Source organism: Anopheles coluzzii, chromosome 2 (genome assembly GCF_943734685.1).
Source record: "Anopheles coluzzii chromosome 2, AcolN3, whole genome shotgun sequence".
Taxonomy (NCBI): Eukaryota; Metazoa; Arthropoda; class Insecta; order Diptera; family Culicidae; genus Anopheles; species Anopheles coluzzii.
The window spans coordinates 74,314,519-74,324,260 of NC_064670.1; the positions used below are offsets into that span (position 1 = coordinate 74,314,519).

The window sequence follows — 9,742 nt, forward strand, 5'->3', positions numbered from 1 at the left end:
GTGTCAATTTTTCCTGCTAATTTCTCCGGCTACGAGCCGGTGTATTGATATTTTGTGTAGGGGGCTTAAAATTTTTGTCTGTGTATGATGTGTGCTAGTGGCTGTTGAAACGGGTTTTCTTTGTGGTTTTTGAGATAGACTCAGGACACAACTTACGTAATAATTTTATTTTCAAAATACATTTTACCTATTCTTGTGCACCTGTTCTCCCCTATCGATTTATGTACCTTACATAGTCTATAAGCACTAATTTAAGTACATTCATGTAGGATCTTCAAGATCCCGATGGATTAATCAATAAATATATTAAACATATTAAACATATTAAACGCAGCGTTCTGTTCTGTGTTCCGTGCATTGGATTTTAGCAGCAAGGGTCTCTGTGTTTTTTTTTTTTGGTGAGCTCGTGCACCGACCATCCACACCAAGACACCAAATGGACGGAGCCCCTTATTGACGGGGCCCCTTATAGACGGGGCCCCTTATTGACGGGGCCTCCTTACCGACGGGGACCCTTACCGATGGGGCCCCTTCATCGAAGAGTCCACATAATCGTTGGGGCCCCGTAAACCACCTTTGAGTTTTGGCTTCAGTATAGCTGCAACGGTTTTTTATCTTGTCTTCACGCAAAAAGTTGTGTGTAAATAATGATAAAACATCATTTTAATATTAACATGGCCCAGTTCCTTTTTAGACATATGAATACCACCCCGTGCCGATTTCCCCTATTTGTCAATTGACCACAAAAGTTGAGGAGGGCCCTGCGTGAAAATTTAAGGTTTGCGTTAAAAGCAGGCACGCTCCACGATCTCAGGCTTGAGATGTGAATACCATTTTTCGCTGTTTTCACGCTGTTTTCACTATACCAGGCCAGGAATGTGAATACTATTTTTCGTGTGAAATAGCTGTCTGTTTTCGGCACACAATCGCAAAACGGTAGCAGGGACCCCATATAGGGGAAAGCCGGGCAAAATGGGCACCCTCTATTTAAGCATTATTTGACTACAAAGATACTTTCCAATGCTCAAAATGTATTCATTAGAGTGTTCTATGAACACCATGTAAGTTTCATAACCCTTACATAACAAATAACTAAGAAAAATGCAAAATAAGGTTTAGCAGCATATTGATGTAATTTTTGCCACTTCGAAAATAAGCTTAAACGTGTGCCACAGGGATGCGTTGAAGTTTTTAATGATATATTTTTAAAGATATGATATTTCTTTACAATTTGTCTGAAGCAATCAAGGCGATTGAATTCGTATTTTTACTAATATAACAAAAAATACAAAAATGCTACACGTGGGGCTAAATGGGCAGTTACTCTTGGGGCAAAATGGGCAGATGCTTTTGACATACGGCGCTTGGTGAGGCTATGGTGTTGTATTTGTCGCCTCAATAATGATAACAGGCACAGCTTCAAAACATTCGATTTTGTAGATTTAAACGTGTAAAAACTGTTATAATTTTGATAACATATTTTTGGAAGAATTTTAAGGGCTTTTCTGACCAGCAAATCAAAAGATAGAACGAAAAATACATTTCACGAAACGTGCGCAAAAGCATAGACCATTACCTAAGCGCAGCTGTTGTGGCCCATATTGCCCCAGTGTTTTGACGTTTCACAGTTTGTTTACATATGCCCATTTTGCCCCAGGGCTATGCCCATTTTACCCCGCGTGTCAAAATAGCCTCTCGTAAAACATCAACTTTTATTTTACATTATTTTATTGTTTTTAAGTTGTTTTCATTCTATGTGGCAATTTTAATCCATAGATAAATGGTGGAGGCATACAATAATGAAAGAAAAGTTGTGTTTTGTGGCATATTCAAAGGAATATTCAGTAAACTGAAACATGCCCATTTTGCCCCGCTTTCCCCTACAAGAACAGGATGGTTCATCCCAGCCAAGAGCGCACACAATGACATCAATTTAACCATTTCTAGAATGAAACCTCAACCCACTGAAGCACCGTTGACCAAACGACCTTCCTAGGCTTTTTAAAGTGACGCGGGCTTGGTGTCAATTTTTCCTGCTAATTTATCCGGCTACGAGCCGGTGTATTGAAATTTTGTGTAGGGGCCAAGGACCGTAAAGATATCAGGTCAAGTTATAAGCCCGTTTTGACAGCTAGGTGGAAGAAGAATCGACGAAGAAAACTGACAGTTAGTTTTCCGCGTTTGGCGAACGCTTCAAGTTCTCGAAGGAAAATTTCCATTTTAAATCACGGGCAGTGTCCTAACAAACTAAAATATTCACCCAAATTGATCTCCACCAAATATTAACCATGCAAAACGTAAACAATCCATCAATACATATACAAGCGGAAAACCATCTGTCAAAATCGGAGCCCGGGGGGGGGATCGCCAAAACCGCTATAACTACACCTCATTATACATTCCACCTTGGTAGGGGCCTTTAAATTTTTGTCAGTATATGATGTGTGCTAGTGGCTGTTGTAACGGGTTTTCTTTGTGGTTAAACGCAGCGTTCTGTTCTGTGTTCTGTGCATTGGATTTTAGCAGCAAGTGTCTCCGCGTTTTTTGGTGAGCTCGTGCACCGACCATCCACTCCAAGATACCAAATGGACGGGATCCCTTATTGACGGGGCCCCTTATTGACGGGACCTCCTTACCGACGGGGGCCCTTACCGACGGGGCCCCTTCATCGAAGATTCCACATAATCGTTAGGGCCCCGTAAACCACCTTTGAGTTTTGGCTTCAGTATAGCTGTAACGGTTTTTTATCTTGTCTTCACGCAAAAAAGCAGGCACGCTCCACGATCTCAGGCTTGAGATGTGAATACCATTTTTCGCGTGAAAACAGCTGTCTGTTTTCGGCACACATCTGCAAAACAAGTAAAGGGGCCCCCACACAAGCACAGGCACGTTTCATCCAAGCCAAATTAAAAAGCGCACACATCGATATCGATGGAATCGTTTCTCGAATGAAGCCTCGACCCACTGGAGCTCCGCTGCTTGCTTAATGTTAGTCAATTTTTCCTGCTAATTTTACCGGCTACGAGCCGGTGTATAGATATTGTGTTTCGGGGCCTTTAAATTTTTGTTTGGGTGTGTTGTATGCTTGTGTTGTGTAACGGGTTTTCGGTGGTAGTTAAGCGCAGCGTTCTGTGTATTTCATTTTAGCAGCAAGTTGCTCTGCGTGGTTTTGGGTTTGGGTTAGGCATGGGCAAAACGATTCTTTTCACCGAACGCGAACGAACTAGTTCGCTCACCAAAAAGAACCGAACGCGAACGACGATTCTTTCGTTCTTTGTTTCATGAGGTTTTTATGCACAAAGAACGCTCGTTATCTTTTTCATTTACCCACCATAGACGCATACTGTAGCCAAAGAAGTACTCATTCTGCGGTTGAAACCAATCATTTAAAAACATTAAACACTCGGCTGTCTGGTCAACACAATCCATCGCAAAACCGACCAAAAACTAGCATATAAAAAACTAATACGAGCAAAAATGTCTCCTGCATATATTGTACCCCATGCCTTATACACACTTAAGGATTCTATTTAAAAAAACTTCTTAAATATGGATCAACATGATGAGCGCAATCAATTAAGTTCAGTTCATTCGCGAACAATGACTAATCCGTTTGAACGGGCTCGATCTATTGAATTGTATAGGTATAATTTCCATAACAACAGAACACAGATCGAACACCAGTTCGAACGCGTTCGATGAATTCAGTTGTGTAGGTACGATTTACACACCAACAGAACACAGATCGAACACCAGTTCGAACGCGTTCGATGAATTCAGTCGTATAGATACGATTTCCACACCAACAGCACACGTATCGAACACTGCTGGACAAATTCGACGGCGTTCGAGGAATTGAGTTGTATGCCCGCTTGGCAAAATGTCGCGCGACATGCATGCTTGAAATCGATGCTTGTTAACATTTTATTTCAAGCATCGTGAGTGTCCCAGCGTGAGCGCGTGAGTGGTTGTGTGAGTGTGTGTGGTTCGCGGATCTCATTTTGCCCCGTGTGCTTTTGCATTCTTCTCCCTCGCCCCCCTTCTCCCCCCCCCCCCCTGTTCCTTTCTTTCTGTGCACATGTGCCGCTGTGCCCCATCGCGAGCACACGCAATTGTCAACGAAAAATTCTTAGAACGGTTGGCACGTATGGGTTTCAAGACGATGGAAAATTTTATTTGGTCTTCGTTTTTTGGACTGATTGGAGCAAAAAATTATTCTCGCACGCCTTGGAGCTTGGAGCTTGGAGCTAGAAAAAAGTGAAAAAAAGGTAAATAAAATGATAGAATGACTTTGTGGCCGAATGAATTTTAAAACAACTAATTTTTAAACCATAGCCATATCAGCGATGGAAAACCAGGTTAGCGAAAATCCAGAGATAACACTGGCTTCACTCAATGGAAAAATTGACAAGGTGTTAGGAATGATAAATGAAATACAATTAGGAATGCAGGAGCACGACAAAAAAATTTGGAAGCTGACAAATGCAATTGGAACAGTAAAATGCCAACTGGATTATCTTATAGATAATATCGTCGTCCCATCATCTCCGACCTCAAGCGCAGCGGCTGCAAACGCAGATTCAGGATCTGGAACAAAAATATCATCAGAAGAAGAATTTCGTAAATTCGAGGAAAAGCTGTCGACGGAAGTTCACTTTGAGGAAGTGAAGAATAGTTTAAATAAGGTTATAGTAGTTACCTTCTATAAACAACGGATTCATGAGGCGTTGTATATTTTGTTTTGCCCGGTGTTTTTAATGAATTGCAACTGGAGTGGAGAAGGAAGAAAAAATCAAAAAATTAGTTTTTGTGATAAAGTGAATGTTTTGCGGCTTTTTAAACAAGTATCTTCCCACGGACGTGAACTTAGGGGGCGTCCATAAATTACGTAACGCTCAAAGGGGGGGAGGGGGTTCCCTGTAGCGTTACGGTTTGTTACATAGGGGAGAGGGGGGGTTCACATTCTGTTACGTAACGTAATACATAATGCACTATCAAGGCAACGTAAAACCAGTACATGTAGTGACTGTGGACGGAGGGCCAGATGAAAATCCACGATACCGAAAAGTAATCGACGTGGCAATTCGAAACTTCCTTAAATATAAACTAGATGCCCTATTTCTAGCGACCAATGTACCAGGCAGAAGTGCCTTTAACCGCGTAGAAAGAAGGATGGCACCATTATCTCGGGAACTAGCTGGTCTAGTTTTACCACATGATCATTATGGATCACATCTGAACGATAAATTGCAAACTGCCGATGTAGAACTTGAAAAGAAAAACTTCAGGTATGCAGGAGAAACGCTTGCAGAAGTGTGAATGTGAATGATCTGATGTTCGATGGATTCCCCGTGGTATGCGAATATGTTGATCCTGCTGTCTCTGAGATATCAACGGATTCAATTCTTTGTTGGGATTCTAAATGGTTTGCTAGCCATGTACGCTCTTCGCAGTATTTTTTACAAATTGTCAAATGTGCGAATCGTAAATGCTGCAGTGAACCTAGAAGTAGCTATTTTAATGTAATGCCGGAGCAATTCTTTTCTGCACCGATTCGCATCGAACAAACAGATGATGGACTAAAAGCTGTTAACCCCAATTTATTTGACAGCGGGTCATATGTTTCACTTTTTCTTCGAAATTCCATAAGCATTGCTAAAATACTTCCAAAATCGCTGCTTTCGTTTAGGGAGCAGCCATACGATTTATATTGCCCTTCTGTCCAAAAGATTATACAAAACCGAATTTGTAAAAAATGTGAAATATATTTTGCATCACATGTTTTGCTAAACGAGCATTTGAGAATGCATGCTAGCCAAGGAGAAGTGAAAAAAACCTTACTTCAGAACAAAAGAATGATGATAGGTTTAAAGAAGTAATACACATACATAATGAAGATGTCATATGGAATGAAGAAGATGCCAATGTAATCGAAACTAATAGTGTTCCCATCATAAACATTACTGAACAATTGAAGCCAATCTGGCAAGATGTCTAAAAATGATCAACATATATATATTATGCGTTTCTTTAATTATAAATTTTTTATCTAACTTTCCTTTCATTAATTAAACATTAATTTTAATTAAACATTAATTAAAACAACTCTGCATACTTTATAAAAGCAATCAAATAAAACAATATAAACCCATATTTTTTTGTATTTCTTGATGCAAAACCAAATTAAGGGGGGGGGGGGTGTTCGATCATGCGTTACGTAATTTTGGAAGGGGAGTCTCCTCCAACTTTAGGTTTTGTTACGATAGGGGGGGAGGGGGTCGAAAAATCCCAATTTTAGCGTTACGTAATTTATGGACGGCCCCTTATCGATGCAATAACAATTAATGAATATATAAAAACAAAATTGAGAAATGCAACGTCCCATGCTGGCATAAAAAACACCAAACAAACAAACAGCTAGATTCAAGCATAAAAGATAAATGAATTCTATTTTAATTGAATTAATAAGCTATAAATAGTGACAATGGTGCTGTGAACTTTTATTTGAATTGGGACAAGCCTACAAAAATACCTAAATAAGATGATAGCAATCGAACTGTGAGATGAACTTTTTTCTGTGATGTTTTTGGTGTAAATATATGTTAGAATTATAATAAGCATAATCATATAACTATTGAGAAATAAAATGGATTTTTTAATAAATGAATGGAAAGACAACAAATAAGAATAAATCCTTGAGTAAAAAAGTTAGCCTGGCAACTCGTACGACGTAACTACATACCCGTCATGGGTTCAAGTCCAGAATAGACCGTGCCCCCATACGTAGGACTGACTATCCTGTTATGGTAACAATAAGTGACTGAAAGCCAAGCTCATTTCACTAGTGGGTACAGGCCTTGACCGACAGCGGTTGTTGTGCCAAAGAAGAAGAAGAAAAAAGTTTGTATGTTATGAAAGAAGATCAGTAAATGCTTTGATTATCTCTTCTTCTTCTTTGGCCCAACAACCGTTATCGGTCAAGGCCTGCCTGTACCACTAATGGGCTTGAGTTTCAGTGACTTATTAGTTTCTATAACAAAATAGTCAGTGATACGTATGGCGGCCCGCTCCATTTGGGGCTTGAACCCATAACGGGCATATTGTTAAGTCGTACGTGTTGACGACTGTACTACGAGATCGGCCTAATTTAATTACACTAAGATAAAAAGCTACAATTAACTATAACTTATTAGAATTCATTGAACAGTAGTGACTATTTTAGTTTCTATTTATATGAATTTAAAATGGGCAAGACAAACTATTTTGTTAGTGTTATAGCTTCCTAAACAATAAGTAACATATCAAATGATGATGAAGATTGCCCTCTTTCCCATGCATAGATTTGAGCAGGAAACGAAAACATATTGAATGAAAAAGCGAGTGGGTGATCAAATCTATTTGAAGAGCCCACATTCACGCGCGCGCAGCTCAAATCTATGCATAACCTTTTTAACTACAAACTACGTAAATCATCATCATTTGATATAGCTATTTAAAAATGAGTTACTAATAAACATTCAAATAAAATAATACTAACATAGACTACTGCATGCATTCTAATCTAAACGATTCTAATTATACGAATGTAGTCCAACCCATGCTCCATCTGCCAAATAGAAACAAAAAATAAAATTAGTCATGTTAAAATAACCTTAAATAATACTGCAACTTACCCGAGCCACAGAAAATTAGGAGCCAAATACCTTCTCTAAAATAAAAATAAAATTATATTATTATCAATAAATACAACTATGCTTTTGGAAAAGTGTGGAGGAGAGGAAAAAATCCTATTGTATCGGATGGAATGGTGGTTAGAATTGAGTTGCTGAAAAGGGATTGGGATGGTAAATGTATGGCCACTAATTTACATTTTATGTTTTGATGCGGTAGTTTTACCCGTTGGCGAGGAGTGTTATTTTTTACTTTGTAAATGTGTAAACTAGTGGACGATAATTCTATTTCTGAAATATGGTCCTTTGCAGAAAGCTTGAACATCTCCTCTTTAGACTCATACTGCATACCAACGACAACAAAAGAAGAATGTGTCTCCTTAGCTTCCACAAACTGGCAAATATAATTTGTGTCACTAAGAAACCATTGGTTTCTAAAATTGGCTTTTAGGCTAAAGTCGGCTCTAACTTGCAAGCCAATACCATTAGGCATCAACTGCGGATAAGTTGGAGCGGGAATGTTTTTAGCTCTTTTTATATGTTGAAATTCCTTGCATCTTGTTATAACCTGTTCCATACATCTGTTGCCTGACTTACAACTAACTTTTAAAATCTGTAAATGATTTTCAAAATCATATGCGGATATATCATCTACCGCTCCAAAATTATCTACATCATTATAAATATGTATAAGGCCATGTACATTACTAATTCAATTAGTTCTACCATAAAAATCTGCAAATTTTTTTACGTAAATATACATTAATCTGTTAGCAAGCGGACAAAGAGGTTTGTGATGATTAGAGGAAAATATAGTCATAGAACAAAAATAAAGCAAATAATGACTAAATGCCTCCTCCCACATAAAATCTCTATACACAATAATACTAACGTAATGTAAAAATGTGCGGAACTCTGTCGCCTTCCAAAATTTAATAAATTTAACGTGCCGCAATCTCCTATTGAACTCTACTGGAAGCAGTGTTGCTATTAAAAAATTTGAAACTGTTTCTATGTGTGCCTCTGTCCATTTGGGGAATTTGGGAAATTTGTGCTCAACAAATCCTGTAGCTATTTTTTTTTGAAATGCCCAAATCTGATTGATGCATGCGTTCTGCTATGATTATATGATCTACAATGTTAAAACCCACCACATCTTCCAAAGGTGACTTCCAACTTTTGTGATGTTCCTTATCCGTCCTGCCTTTAAAGCTTTCCTCAGTCCGCTATTCAGCATCCACATCATTAAAAATGACTTTTTTCCCTTCGTGTACTCCCACGCATGTACATTTATGACAGCATGAATTATTAGTTGAAAACATGGATTTTACCATCAACAAAGGACCATGGTTTAAACCAATATTCGTGATTTATCTGTAATCAGAGAATCCCTTTTTATTAGTATTTTATTAGCTAAATACCGTCGGTGTAGATAGAAACAGCTTTCAAACGTAAACAAACCGTTTACTATGCTCTTGCTTTCAGAAATCCAATGGTTGCGGCACACGATTCGATCGTAGTGGCATATGATTCAACCATAGTGGAACGCGATTCGACCGTACTGGCACGCGATTCAACCATGGTTGCACGCATTCGATCGTAGTGGCATGCGATTCGAAGCAGGCGGTTTGCGATTCGATGCAAACGGCACGAGATTCGAACGTAGATGGAAACAGGTGTATATTGAAAATATACACGAAAACAAGTTAAATTTCGTCAGCTTCTTTGATAAAACAAACCAAGCCAAACCAAGCCAAGCCAGCTCAATTTGTTTTTGTACCTGTGAAGTGTCAAATGTTGAACTCTCAAAGTGTGAGCGAGAAAGAACAACAATGTGGAACTGTCACTATGGGAGAGCTCGAATCAAATGTCATAATTTTTCGTGCAGAATATATTATAACGAATAATTATCACAATAAAATGACCAAGCTAAAGACCATTATGCTTGAAATATTATGCATATTTTAATAATCCTCAATTAAGTATTCAATTTATAGTATTTCATTAATCATATATTTGTATATAAAACTATGTTATTTTCCTACTCTTGAATGTCCATAATGTCTTCCGTC

The 9,742-nt window shown here is 38.5% G+C and overlaps 1 long non-coding RNA gene across 2 annotated transcripts; it reads right to left on the reverse strand.

Moving 5' to 3' along the window:
* Positions 1-4,146: 4,146 nt before the first annotated feature.
* On the reverse strand, positions 4,147-8,897 carry LOC120952355 (uncharacterized). Of its 2 annotated transcripts, XR_007451973.1 has the most exons (5): positions 8,822-8,897; positions 7,674-7,708; positions 7,538-7,606; positions 4,700-4,768; positions 4,147-4,587 (listed from the first exon to the last, which is right to left on the reverse strand). It is a non-coding gene; the product is annotated as an uncharacterized LOC120952355 (long non-coding RNA). The 2 variants fall into 2 exon arrangements; XR_007451972.1 differs by lacking the exon at positions 8,822-8,897 and having other exon boundaries at positions 7,674-7,889.
* Positions 8,898-9,742: the final 845 nt, after the last annotated feature.